General features: G+C 34.0%; 1 pseudogene; it reads right to left on the reverse strand.

Moving 5' to 3' along the window:
• Positions 1-3,561: 3,561 nt before the first annotated feature.
• Positions 3,562-4,694, reverse strand: LOC143345618 (histone-lysine N-methyltransferase SETMAR-like; annotated as a pseudogene).
• Positions 4,695-14,400: the final 9,706 nt, after the last annotated feature.

The following is a 14,400-nucleotide window of genomic DNA, read 5'->3' on the forward strand; positions in this document are numbered from 1 at the left end:
CAAAATGAAAGACTTAAAAAAATGGAGTTACAAGAACTTAAGACTAAGTAAATGTAACGTATAAAACGAAATTATTGCAATTTAAAAAATAATAAAGGAGGAAAAAAATGGAGAAGCACCTCAGTGAATGCTTAATCTAATTGAATATCGAAGTATTGCCAATGAAATGCATTCATAATTTTACCTTATCACCATTTCTCAAACAACATTTTATTTTGTATACTTACTTAAAGTCATATATATTATTTTATACGCCTTCGTGTATTTTGCTAGTTTTTAATTAATGATACAATAAGCTTCTTTGAATGGTAAAGTCACTGACAAGAAATTGATACTTAAGGCAATAGATCTTTAGAATCGCTTCTATATATGAAGTCTAAATCCACAACAATACAGTTGTCGATTGCTAATACTCCCTACTTTTCCCCTTGATACTGTTCGTGGAGTCATATCCACCAATTTCTGAAACTGCATCGGCGAGGTGAATGTTGCAAGCCTGGTCATTAAATGTTTATACATAAGACTAACCATACATTCTCGAAAACGTGGAAAACGAGGTTTAAAACTCAGGAAAAAGAAATACATAGAAACCAGATGGACACACTAAAAAGATACGAAGCAATTATAAATGCGATACAAAAGATAGATTGATGATTGCTACTGAATATATTGAACGGTCTAACGTTATTAATAAACCAGCCTTCACTATCTTTAGGTTGAGTTATCATATAAAAATCATACAATTTGTTAAAAAGCTACATATATGTATTTTGATTTCTGCACGATTTAAAAATGTTTAGAATAAACAAATCTTGAACGTTTCTCTCTATTTCACTCATTCTCAGTGTTTTTCACTTTTGCCTAGATTGCTATCAAGTTTAACACACATAACAGTTAGCAATTCCAGAGAAAGTACCTTCCTCAATAACGTTCGCGTCACGGATTCGACCTAGCGAATATTAACGAAAGATCACTGTATGAACATAAATTTCATTCATTTGATTTTTCGATATTGTTTCATGTTACGTTAGGTTTTGAGGATTATTCAGTTATATTTCGAGCATAAAATACATTATTCTATCAAACACAATAGTTTGTAAATTGTTATTTCATGCTTTTAAAAAAATCAATGAATCATTTATCGAAAGGGTCTCGTTTTTAAAAAGAACAAATATTGTGGAACAAAATTGTGTTTCCTGTATAAACATTTACTTCAAACGAAATTCATGGCAATCGAATATGAAACTTAATATTTCATATATACAGTATTATGGACAAATTTAAAATACCGGTGGTTCAAATTATGCAACCAGTTTCTCAATTTTCAATGAACGATAGTCTACTTATTTTTTTACATAAATTGGAAATGAAATTTGTTTAAAGAAAAGTTTCCATTTAACTGTATTGTCTGATACATACTAACAAGTTTGTCTAAAAAAGAAACTTATTCTTCAACAGTGTTATGTACGAATAATAACAATGATTGTTCGAAATATTAATTTTGGAGGCTGTTTCAATAGGAGCCCTAAGGAGATGTCTTCTTTGATCAGAAATAGACAACATTTTTATTTGAATAGAAATTCAGAATAACGAAAAAAAAATAAACCACTCGTGGAATAAATTAAATTTTCAATTATAAAATAAAATATTTTACAACGGACAAATAGCAATTCAACTTTTCAATTTAATAAGAGCTCTAAGTAGATATTTTTTTGTCTAGAGCTGGATAAAATTCTTATTTATATACAGATTTTGAATAACTAATACAAAATTAATACTTCGCAGAATAAAATTTAAAGTTTGAATTGTAGAATAAAGTACAGCAATGCTTGGATAACTGCAATTTTCGATTAGATAGGCGAACGATAGTCATCTCTACTACTGGCAATGAAAGGGGATTCTCCTTGACACACCAGAAACTCAATATCACAACATAATGCAAAGATGAATCTTGTTGCGTCGCAACGTATTCCAGCCTCAAGGCCATAGTAATTTCAACCCCAGCACAAAGAAAAACCCTGTAGCGACATTTGGCCACCAGAAACCTTCCCAAATTTAGTAAATAGCAGCATGTTTTTACAGTCTAGACATCGTCACCCCTTGCATCGACCTCAACTTTCCCTTTTCAAGACCACCTCTTAGTCCCGATCGTCCTTCCACTTTCATTCCATTTTCTTCTCCAAAAAAACCATCCCACGACTTTTCCAAGCACCAATTATAGAATTGTATCCTCCCAAGTCTTTCCACGATTTAAAATATCTAATGCTAAATAAAAATTGTCATTGCAAACAGTTCGTTCCAACATCGAAACCATAGAGAACCTAGAAAAGCGCTCCTTTAGTATACCGACTAACTGTAGAATTCAAATAGTCTCAACGCGATTAGGTTACGACTTGTAATCGAACAGTATATCCGCGATACACTGACCGACTGCTCGCCTACGACGTTCAACAGATCTTTTTTATTTTCCTTTCCTTTTCAATGAAATTTTTACTAATGTATTTATAAGGGTTTTCTGGTTAAAATGAGACCAAACACGATATAATTTGTTTTTAATCTACTTCTAATGGAGTATCAGATCGTGTGCCAAAAAAATGAGTTATTGCCACTCATTAAATACGCAAATGTGATCCAAGTTATATCATGTTTGGTCTCATTTTAATTAGAAAAACCTCACAATTATATTAATAAAGGTTCCATTAACAAAAAGTGAAGAGTAAATACGTTTCACGTTGTGTTATTCTTATTTATCCTTCATTCGCTGTTAATTTTTATGTTCGGCAAGATACAAAGTCGAACGTCGTAGCTCGGCTTGTGCCTTTCTGGGAACTGAAAATTAACCATGCTTTTATGACTTTTTATGATTTTTCGATCCCGCATTTCTTGCAGTTATTCAAGATATGTTGTATTTCGTCCTTGTCGTGAAAAAGATATTTTCTATGCTAATGGAAGCGCTCGCAACGTAAATGACAGAAATAAAACAGCAGGAAAAGGGTGATCAAGAAGCAATTTCCCAAAAATCCAATGCCTCTGGTTTCCTACTTTTTCCAGATCGCGTATCAGACTATGAAATACTCGTAGCTCACAACCAAGGAAACAGCTAGAAATCCCTGTTTAATAAATCTAGGAATAGTAGGGGCTTGAAATATGTAGGGTGGTGGTTCGCATTGAAGGAATACGAGGAGCTCATGCAAAATCCACGTACCGACAGTTTCGGTGACGAGTTTTCGCGGAGCGGAAGTTGAAGCATGCCCATGATTCTCGTTTCATTCCTTTGAATGAATATTATTGAAGCATGGAAACCTTTATTCTTGATGTAACCGCCTCTTTCAACTTAATATAAAACGTAGAATTTTTTAGAATTCGTACTGGGTAGTCTATTCAAAGCTCTGAATTTGAAGCTATTAGCGATATTAAACGTGCACAATAGTAGACAGGTAACGACGTCTTCTCAATCCTTAGGCATCTCGAGACTTTCAGTCACAGCGGAATTTATACGAGGGTGGTCCCAGAAGTATCCGACTTAACAAAAAAACACAAGAGATTTAGGAACAAATATCTTTATTTTTCAACATAATCTCCTTTCAGCTGGGTATACTCTTCCCAGCGGTGTTCAATAGCTTCAATACCCTGTTTATAGTGAGAACCATTGAACTCCTCAAAATAGCCATTAACCCCAGACTCCACGTCCTCATTATTAGAAAATCTTTTACCACCGAGCCATTTTTTCAAGTTTGGAAGGAGAAAATAATCCGAGGGGGCTAAATCTGGCGAATGGGGTGCGCGAGGGAGCAATTCGAACTTTAATTCCTGGATTTTGGCCATTGCGATAACGGATGTGTGAACTGGTGCATTGCCTTGGTGAGACACTTTCTTTTTCGCCAAATGCGGCCGTTTTTCTTTGATTTTATCATTCAAACGCTGCAATAAATTCGCGTAATACTCGCCGTTGATTATTTTTCCCTTTTCAAGATAATCAACGAAAATTATTCTACGCGCATCCCAAAAAACTGACGCCATGACCTTGCCAGCAGATGGAACTGTCTTCGTCTTCTTTGGAGCTGATTCTCCCCTTACAGTCCATTGTTTCGACTGTTCCTTCGACTCAAGTGTGAAGTGATGGACCCAGGTTTCATCCATGGTTATGAATCGATGCTAAAACTCGGCTTTATTCCTGTGAAACATCGCCAAACACTCAATTGAAACATCCTCACGACACTATTTTTGTTTCATTGTGAGCAAGCGCGGTACCCATTTTGCGTAGTTTTCTCATATCCAAATTTTCAGTCAATATGCGTTGTACAACACTTTTTGAAATACCTAACATGTCTGCAAGCTCGTGCACTTTCAGTCGACGATCGTCCAATACCGTTTTGTGGATTTTCTTCACCATTTCCGGTGTGGTCACTTCATTTGGTCGACCACAGCGGTGTTCGTCTTAGCAGCTCGTACGGCCTCGTTTAAATTCTGTCACCCATTTTATTGTTGTAAATGAAGGAGCAGACTCCCCTTGAGTAGAATCTAGCTTAATTTTGATATTGATTGGACTGAGACCTTTCAAATGAAAATATTCTATCACATAACGATGACCAATTTTTTCCACGTTTACAAATTCACTGAGAGCGTTCACTATTAATGGCTGTCAAACAAATACTAAACAATGTGGCGCCTTTTTTTTAAACAATAACCGTCATCTATACCTCAGGCCAGGTACTTCTAGAACCACCCTAGTAGCAATTAAGAGTGCATCGGAATTTGCATTCGAACACTTCGATAATGTATTTATTTACTCGGACTTAGTGCGCTTCTTTCGCTTTCTGTATGTTCCTTCAGTGTTCAACTTACCCCTCTATAGTCTAAATATGGCTTCTAACCAAAATTATATGACTATTTATAAACATTAGTAATAAGATAGTTTTCAATAGACACGAATTTTCAACTGAACTCACCCTAGTGTGAGATATTATAAAATACTTACTGTATACTGATTGTTTGCGGGCTGTTACTGTTGCATTAAAACTATGTTTGATGCGTATTGGCAATAAAATTAAATCAAACTTAAAAAATTTAGATAATAGGTATGTAATTTCAGAGTCCTACTCAGTTATAGGGATTTAATTTCAACCTCATGCATGTTAAAGATTTTAATTTAAACTTTCTGTTTCAACCAAATATATCTTCTGTAATTATTATTTTTAAATTGCTTAAGCATCGTTGCTTATATTTATAATTCATTTTTCATTTTCATTACTTTGGTTCACAAACTCAACAATGTAAACTCATTTTTTGTATTCTTTCATTCTATTATAATTACTTATAATTATTCTATAATTATTATATTGTGTGTATTATTATGTACATTGTGTATATCGCTGATAATTCTGTACCAAATTACACAGTATAATAAATAAAAATAAAAGATTTTCCGTTTTAAGTGATACGATGTGGTTCATTATCTACATTTTTACGATCCTTAACCATCATTCAGATTTTTTGACTTTTGGCCCGGGTCTTGTTCGATATCTTTGAACGTGTATTGGTGGTCGTAAATTTAGTAGAGGACACGAACAGCGCCCTGCAAGGAAAGGTTGGAACGTAACACTAGCCGTATGACCTATTTAGTGAACTTTCTCTGCAGACCCGTAATATATTGTCTCGAGGCTAGTCGAGACCATCGAAGACAAAAGGACTATCACGTGAATGTCAAAAACAGTAAAAATGCTATAGCTATATTGGCAACGACTGCACATTTTGCAAAATTCATGCAATGAAATATAAAAGTACGAGGGTCGTTCAATAAGTCCTTAAAAAAGGTAGAAAACCAAATTATTTTAGGTAGATTTCTTTTAATTTTCCAACATAATCTCCTTTTAGCTCTATACACTTTTTCAAGCGTTTCTCCAACTTTTTTAACACGTTGACTGCCAGCCTAAAATCCTAAAATTGTTTACGAAACCAAAAATTCGATTTTGGACAATTGTAAACTATATAACTTAAAACCTATCGTAGTACTTACTTTCGTAACTAAAATTTACGAAGCTTATTTATTCAAATTTATTTTTGTTTACATTTCAACTTGAAAATTAATTGTTTTAGTTCCGTGGTTAAAAGTTCTGTCACCCATATATGGATGACATGGCAGTTAAAGTGTTAAGCCATCTAAAAAGTAAAATTTCGGAAGGTCCTCAAAATAGGCATCTGTTTGGGCAGTGACCTCCTCGTTCGACGTGCACCGTTGTCCATCGAGCCATTTTGTTAAGTTTGGAAATAAAAAAAAATCACTGGGGGCCAAATCCGGTGAATGCGGTGGATGTTGTAATAATTTGAACTCCAATTTCATGGTTTTGGCCATCGAAATTGCACAAGTGTACACCTGTGCATTGTCTTGGTGCAAGAGGAAGTTTCTTGCTTCAAACGACAATAAAAATGAAACCATGTGGTGGATATAACTAAGACTTTGACAGCTGTATAGTGAGTCATGATGCTTACTAAAAACAAAGCATTTTTGATGCTACGAGCGCCAGGTCTTGGATTTTCTATGAACTTATTGAACGACCCTCGTACAAAATTACATATAAATTGTGTAAGTATCGAATAAAGGAAAGTTATTCTTTGTAAATTTATTTTCTTTTCTTCCCAATGGAAAGTTTCCTTTGTTTTTTTAAATGGAACATGTATTTTTGTATACATTACTAAATGCATTCTGTTATTTTCTACAAAAACGTATTATAGTACTAAAGTTGACGATATAATTAATAAATTTATTGTAGAACAAACTAAATGGTTAACAAAGGGATAATATTCTTTGGTACTTGCATAGCCACTTAATACATAGAAAGAAATGCAAAGCACATATATTCCGCTTAATTATAGCATCAGTCATAGTAAAATTCATTGGAAAATGTTGTCAATAAGAACAGAAATAAGGCTGAAACTGAACTTGTCCTATTCAAACTATCAAATGCGATTCAATTTCAGCTACTCACAATACTACTTAAAATTTTTTGTAAGCATGTGTGAAACTACTATATTAGGACTACATAGTACTATACATATGAATGTAGAATAAACTTAAATAGATTACCTTCTGAATTGTAAACCAATTAACTACACGGACGTGATATTACATCAAACTCCTCGAAATTAGATTTTACTACGTAACAAATTAACTGTTACAGTTCCGAACTGGAAACTCGACACGGACCAATTTTGCCGGCAAGTCACACATTATAACCGCAAATAAAACGAGTGTAAGTGGTTATAAGAATGTCAGTTTTGGAATTAACTCTGAGTAGTTATTAGACTAGCTGTTAGAGAATTTTTTATTCTTCTTATAGTGATAATGAAGCCAAAGGATTGTCAAGCAAAGTTTTGACGGCTATGTTCGTACATTTTGTCATTGACATTTATGTCAATATTTTGGTCATTGCGTCAAATAATTTGCAAGCAAATACAGATTTTGTATTTGCAACTTAATAAATGCTCTAGTATTTTCACTATGTTGAATTATTTAGACAATGGAGATTCGAAGGGAATTTCGTACAACAAAACGTATAAAATGTTGATTTGGAGACCAATATTTTTGGATCGCCAGTAACATCAACAAATGAACTTTATAAGCACATCGAAGAAGCATAGAACCCTTTTGGTTATTGATTAACGATTAACAAAAAAGATGAAAATAGATAGCAGAAGAGGAAAGAAACAAAAATTAAAAAGAAATAAATATTATTTTTTGGTATATCTAAGTATACAATGTGCATTGCATTTTTGTTTACCGTAAACACATAAATATGCAATAAGAAATATACACTTTCTTTGTACGATATGTATCAACAAATTACACAACTGACAAACTAAAAAGACGTCTTAGAACATAAATAGCAAAATGATAACCCGATTCGTGGTCATTTATCGAGGGAGTACTGTGCTCGACCTAGAAACTTCTATCCAAAGTCTTGTTCGGTCGAGCAGAATTATTCACTCTCTCGAATCTGTCCACCAATGAAAAATAAGTACGCGACGCGATCGCTAATTGAAAACCATCGTAAAATTGAAATCGTAATCGGTGTTGGCTCGTTTGCACTCGACGTTCTCGGCCTGAATAAATGCTGCTTAATCAGAGGACAGAATTTTCGAACATGATGAACCGGTGATTATCTCGCGACGATTACAGGGGGCGATTTTAATTTACCTTTGCAGCCACGGATTTACGCTTTCGAGCCACTCCAGCGTCTCGATGGTAATTCTCGTCCCTTGAAATCTGACGTCTCCGCGTCTTTCGCCAATCTCATCTCTGCTGGAGATTCTTTCTCGTTGAAATTCCGAGGATTGATTGAAGTTGAAGCGTCGACGATCGTGCGTTAGGGCATCTCTGATCGCCGGGAAATTAAATGGTAGACTAGGTTATGATTAGAAGGCGACTCAAACCGGGTGTGGTGAAGTGAATTTCGATCACAGAGGCGCGAAGAAAGTCGTGCCAGTCACGCGAGTATAACGCGGGTTACTTTGCGTGAATGCTTCGGTGGTTCCTCCGTGTTTAATTGAATCAACTATTTACCAAGACTTTTGTGTTAAATTGGTTGCTCTTTAGGCGGGGTAATATCCGAGTATTCTGTTCTCATTTTCCACATCGAAATTTTTAATTGAACGATTCTAGTCAATTTATAGATCAAACATTACGACGTAATTTTTGTAGTTGTTTAAAGACTCTAATTATCGTACTGGAAAACGTTTGTACCATTATTACTGTAGTGGCATGTGACAAACTCCAAGAAAATGTTGAATAAATAAATACATACTACGCTAATTTGAAATAAACAATTTTACTGAGTAGAATCTCGTTTATTGTAAGAAATTGAGCTGAAAATTGTACTATGAAAATACTCTAAATCTTGAAACAGACATTACTTACAAACACACTTAAGAAACAAGTTGAATGATAGTCGCAACATTCATAAAATAATATTGTTTTTGAAAGATATAAAGACTTTTTATAGCTATTGTTTATAGTGTAGACATTTATCGACAGTAAAAACAAAATCTAGAACAAATCCAAAAGCAAGTTAAAATTGTCATTATAGATTGGTTTTCTATTTTATATATTGTATCATTAATTTTTTTTTTAAACTTTGTTTTGGATCTACCAGATACTGATTTTTGTTTTGAACATGAGAGTTTCTAAAAATACTCATTTATTTGAACATTTTAAACATTTGAAACAATACATTGTTAAATAAATTTAATAATAGAATACAAATTACTATAACGTTTCTTTATAATATGAATATAATTTCTGCTATTTGAAAAAGTGTATTGTATAAATATTAGCCTCCTCAAAAAGTATTATGACGTTAACAAAGTTTGAAAGCACTGCGATATTGTATAAGCTTTTTCATTTCCTTAATTTCCAAACCTTGACCTTCTAAAATTTATGCTTCTGTAATTTGTTTAAGGATTATACTAGTCGAAACATCGTATTAAAATAAAGAAACATATACTTTGTTGTTCATGTAACAAAAAAAAGAATACTTTATATTTTTATTTTGTTATACAGTACAATGTTTAATTTTCTCTAACTGTTTTTGTTGCCAAATTATTTTCTCCCATTCGAAATAGTTGTAAAAATCTATTAAAGTTTCTATAATTCTGAAAACGTGTCTCTGTAAATATTAGGGTCAGATAAATATTCCATCCGATGATTTAACGCTGATTTTTAAACACCAGTTTGATAGGGACTCCTGCCAGAAATGTTTGAACTTTTTATTATGTTCCTGTGAATGGCCACTTTTCTCTCTCATCTAAGGGCTATTGAACCATTTTAATGACGCACGGGTACTAAGGAACTTTACAGGGAATTAACTCTTTTGCTGTGATTCGTATCCTTGCTTATGGCAATAATGCCATCATCCCCTGTAAGACGTTCATTAATTACAGTCCTTCGTTCTTCCTATCAATTTACGACTTGCAGTCAACGTGGAGCTTTATCGACGGCAGGAATGGCACAATTTCTAAAAGCTTAATATGAAGCTTCCAACTAGAAGGATTACTTGTTTGTTGTTTACTATCTAAGAATGATTCACTTAGAAAAATGGTTATCTGCTATTTTCTATAAATACTCTTTGTTGAAACTAGTTACATGGAATAGTTAAATCAATATCTAGAGAGTAATAAGAAATTATGAAAATGTCAACGATAGAATATATTATGTTTTAAAAGAACAATATTTATATTTAGCGATCATAATTTAATTTAGTCAACAGTTGGTCCAGTTATTTACATTTTTTCGTTTTCTTGTAGTATGTAATTGCTTAGTATATTTTCAGTATTAATACATGAAAAGAATCTTAACTTTTAAATTTTATTAGAATGAAACTATCATACAATTTTATAAGACTCACATCATTAAGCCTAACTGTAAATATTTTTTAAATTATTTTAATTCCCTTGCTTACTTCAATCATTCGATTAATATACTTTTTCTCAATATAAATTACAGAAATATAATTTCAACGTACTAACCGGTTGTTCTACATGAATTTCTATAATAAAGATCAACATATTGTTTCTTTCTTTTGACTACAGACATGTTGTTGCTGTTTATGAGAAATTTTAACATATTTTTCAATCGCTAATACTTTCAAATTAATTAGAAAATTTTTCAAACACTCGAAGCTTGTAAGTTTAACTTTTTTCCTCGATTATTCTATAACAATTGATATAGTTAATTAAAAAAATCTAATTAATTAAAGAACGTTCAGATGATTTTTCTTTAGATTATTTCTAGATTAATTAGTTAAGTTCAATAATTTATTCTGATCAAAATGAAAGTTTATTCGAATTAAATTATAAATAATCTCACCACAACATATAAAATAAAAATAACAATATATACGAAGCAATTGATTATTACAACTTATATTTTTCAAATAAAATCCTGTTATTTACCTATAAAAAATAAAAATTACTAAATAATAGGAAAAAAATATATAAATTAAATATGATGTTTTTAAGTATTTAATTTAAAGTGAATTTTCTATTATGAGTTTACTTTAATGAAAAATTTTAGTTCAAATCGGTGTAAATGGAACATTTATATATTCTTCTAGCAATCAAAACTGAAGTTTCCATCGAAGTATTACATAGAAATGAACAATTGCCGACAAAGGGGAATAAGAAATTGTTTATGTAAAGTACATTCGAATCTGTTTGAAGCGCAGTTATGAAATGATGTACGGAAAATGGAAGTGTGAGGGAAGCAAATATTAGAATGAAGGGAATGGGGGAAAAATAGGGGCGCAGAAATAAGGGTGGAAAGAAACAGAGAACTTCAGAGGACTTCGGTTTCGACAGATAGAAGGGCTGTTCACTGGAAAATCATTGAATTCGTGTGCTCGATGCTCGGCTACGCTACTCGAGCGTTGATAAATCACGAGAGGACCGTACATCTGTGTGCATTATCGTGATAATTACGCTCAACAGTGAAGATGAATAGTCAGAAGGATACTTTATTTCCTGTCCGTAAATATTGACAGCCCGGAACGACCAGTTCAATTTTAACGTAATTTAAAACAAGACTCGATATTGCTTGCGCAGTACATAATTTGATCGATGAAATTAATTTATGGGGCTCAATTTCGAAATGACTTCAGAAGTACATACTATAAAATTTTCCACTTCAAAATGTTTAAATTAGACAACCGACAGTTCGCCGATTCGATCAAGAGAATTTGAGATTAGTTTAATTGAAGTATTCTATTTTTATTCAGAGTGTAATTTTGGACGATGTTGCCAACTCACGTCGATTGATGTTTTTATTATAATTTATTTAATATTGTATGTACACGTTGTAAGATGTACGTGCTTTGTCGAATAGTCGTTTTTCGTCTTAATGATGAACAGTAGCACGCTTACAATTAGTCGATTTTCTCTTAATCCTGGTTTCTACATTTAACCATTAAGTGGATTATTGGGGTCGCTGCGGCCTTCCGCAAGGTTAAAGTAATAATTTTTTAATATATTTCCGTGTAATTATTTTAAAAATTTATGTAATCCTCCATTAGTTCATTGTTTTTTAAATGTTTTAAAGGAAAGTCGATTTCCATTTACCAATTTGATAAGAATCAACATTAAGTAAAATAATTCAGTTGAAATTAAGAATCCATTTAAGGGTTAAAGTTGTGCTTAAATATATATTTTGGGAAAAGGGCAGTCACTTAAGGGGCGAATCAGTGCTCTACGCGTTGTGGAGGGCGGTCGCTTTTCAGGGCGGTTGTCACTTGCTGTTGAATTGAGGATAAGGATGCCAGAAACGCACGTGTTTATTACAGTGTAATAACCAAGGGTTTCCTGGGTCCTTAATCCTCAATTTGTCTTGTCAATAACTAAAATATTACTATGGAAAGGTTCTCAAAAATAGCAGCGCTCACTCGTCCGTATCATAAACCTGGCCTTTAGAAATCCTAACATGGTGCCCATCTTGAACTGCTCGCATTTTCAAAATTATATTTAACTTAGATTCCAATAAGGGGTTGTTACAATCATGTCATTCGGTATACATTAATCTAGTCCTTTAGGTCGGGGAGGATATGTGGCGTCACCTCCCATGCTCGCCACCAGAGGGGTCACGCTCTCACAAGCGCTCGACCGATCTCTCCGTTGTTACAAGGGTCGTGCAATAAGTCAAAGTCTCAGTTATATCCACCACATGATTTCATTATTATTGTCGATTAAAGCAAGAAACTTCCTCTTGCATCAAGACAATGCACAGATGCACACCTGTGCAATTTCGATGGCCAAAATCATAAAATTAAAGTTCAAATTATTACAACATCCGCCGTATTCACTGAATTTGGTCCCCAGTGATTTTTTTTTAATTGCAAACTTAACAAAATAGCTCAACGGACAACGGTGCACGTCGAACGAGAAGGTCACCGCCCAAACAGATGTCCATTTTGAGGACCTTCCGAAATCTTACTTTTTAGATGGCTTAAAAAAGTTGGAGAAACGCTTGGAAAGGTGTATAGAGCTAAAAGGAGATTATGTTGAAAAGTAAAAAAAAATCTACCAAAAATAATTTGTTTTTCTATCTTTTTCTAAGGACTTATTGAATGACTCTTGTACATATACACTCCTCGACCGACTTTCCAATATCTCGTCGTCTAATGCAGGGCCTGCTAGAAAGCCTTACGGGTGAGTCCACTAGCAGGCCCGGACGTAGCAGCGCCACAGATATCCCTTCGTTTTCTTCCAATCTGTGTCACATAATTGAAGGAGGTATAGCTGTTGTTAGAGCCTTCCTCCGCCTGGGTTATTGCCGCGGAGGGTGTAAATTCTCCATCGGCCGTCTTGCCCAAGAACACTGGAACATTTGCTCGCCAAACTGATTACGATTAAATCTATTTTGATTTATCCCCTTGAGGTGATGTTGCGGTGAGGTAGTCATTGCATCACCCATGCGGAAATGTCTCGGTGTCAAGGATTGTAGGGTTTTGGATATTTTGACAGAAGAGATAGTGGTCAGGTTTTTAAACATCCTTCTACTCGTATCAATACTGTGCATGGTTTCTCAAACGGGAGTCGTTGATCGTCAATGACTCGTGCCTTCTCACTGTACACGGCGAGTTGCGTCTCGTTGAAAGCTAGAGGTAGTTTCTTGGCACAATTTTCGTCGCGTATTGCCGTATCGTTGAAGTGTCTCTAGCACGGATCGATATCTTAGTCGCGTTCTAAATCAAAATTTGTCGTCAAATAGCAGGTAGGAGGACTGTGTAGTGTAGGAAAATAGGTAAATTTCCCTCTTAGGACCCATCCGAATTGAGTCCTTTGCCATATCAACTTGTGGGATTTTATCTATATCGCGTATCTCGTAGAATAGCGGATCAGCTAATTTGAGTGACTTCAGTGATTTTATCCATTATCAAACACGTAAGGGTCGTTTTGAAATTGTTATGCCACGGAAGAATTTCTATTTTCGACCGTGGCATTTATTGATACGCAAAGTATTCCAACTCTCTGGCAGAATCTACGAATTGCAAAATGTGAATGTTTCATAATCGATATGTATCGACGTGTAGTGTTTTTTGCTACACTTTCTACATGTAGATCTCGTGCAATTTTTACCGGAATGTCCGTTCTGTAAGCAATTAAAACATGCTTGGCATTTTTTAATCATGTCCAATTTTGCTCCATGATCGAGCGCAAAAAACTTATTACAATGGCCCAAAATAGGTGGCTCATTACAAAGTTGGCATTGTACTTTCTTGCTCACGACGTAAGCTGTTACCTGCGTTCGGGAGTCAAAATAATTCGTGTCTAGTAGGTACTGTACGTTCTAGATATTTAGATTGATTTTCAATGAAGTCTAGCAAATCCTATAGTGCCGGTTTATCGTATAGGAAT

Source organism: Colletes latitarsis, chromosome 9, assembly GCF_051014445.1.
Source record: "Colletes latitarsis isolate SP2378_abdomen chromosome 9, iyColLati1, whole genome shotgun sequence".
NCBI lineage: Eukaryota > Metazoa > Arthropoda > Insecta > Hymenoptera > Colletidae > Colletes > Colletes latitarsis.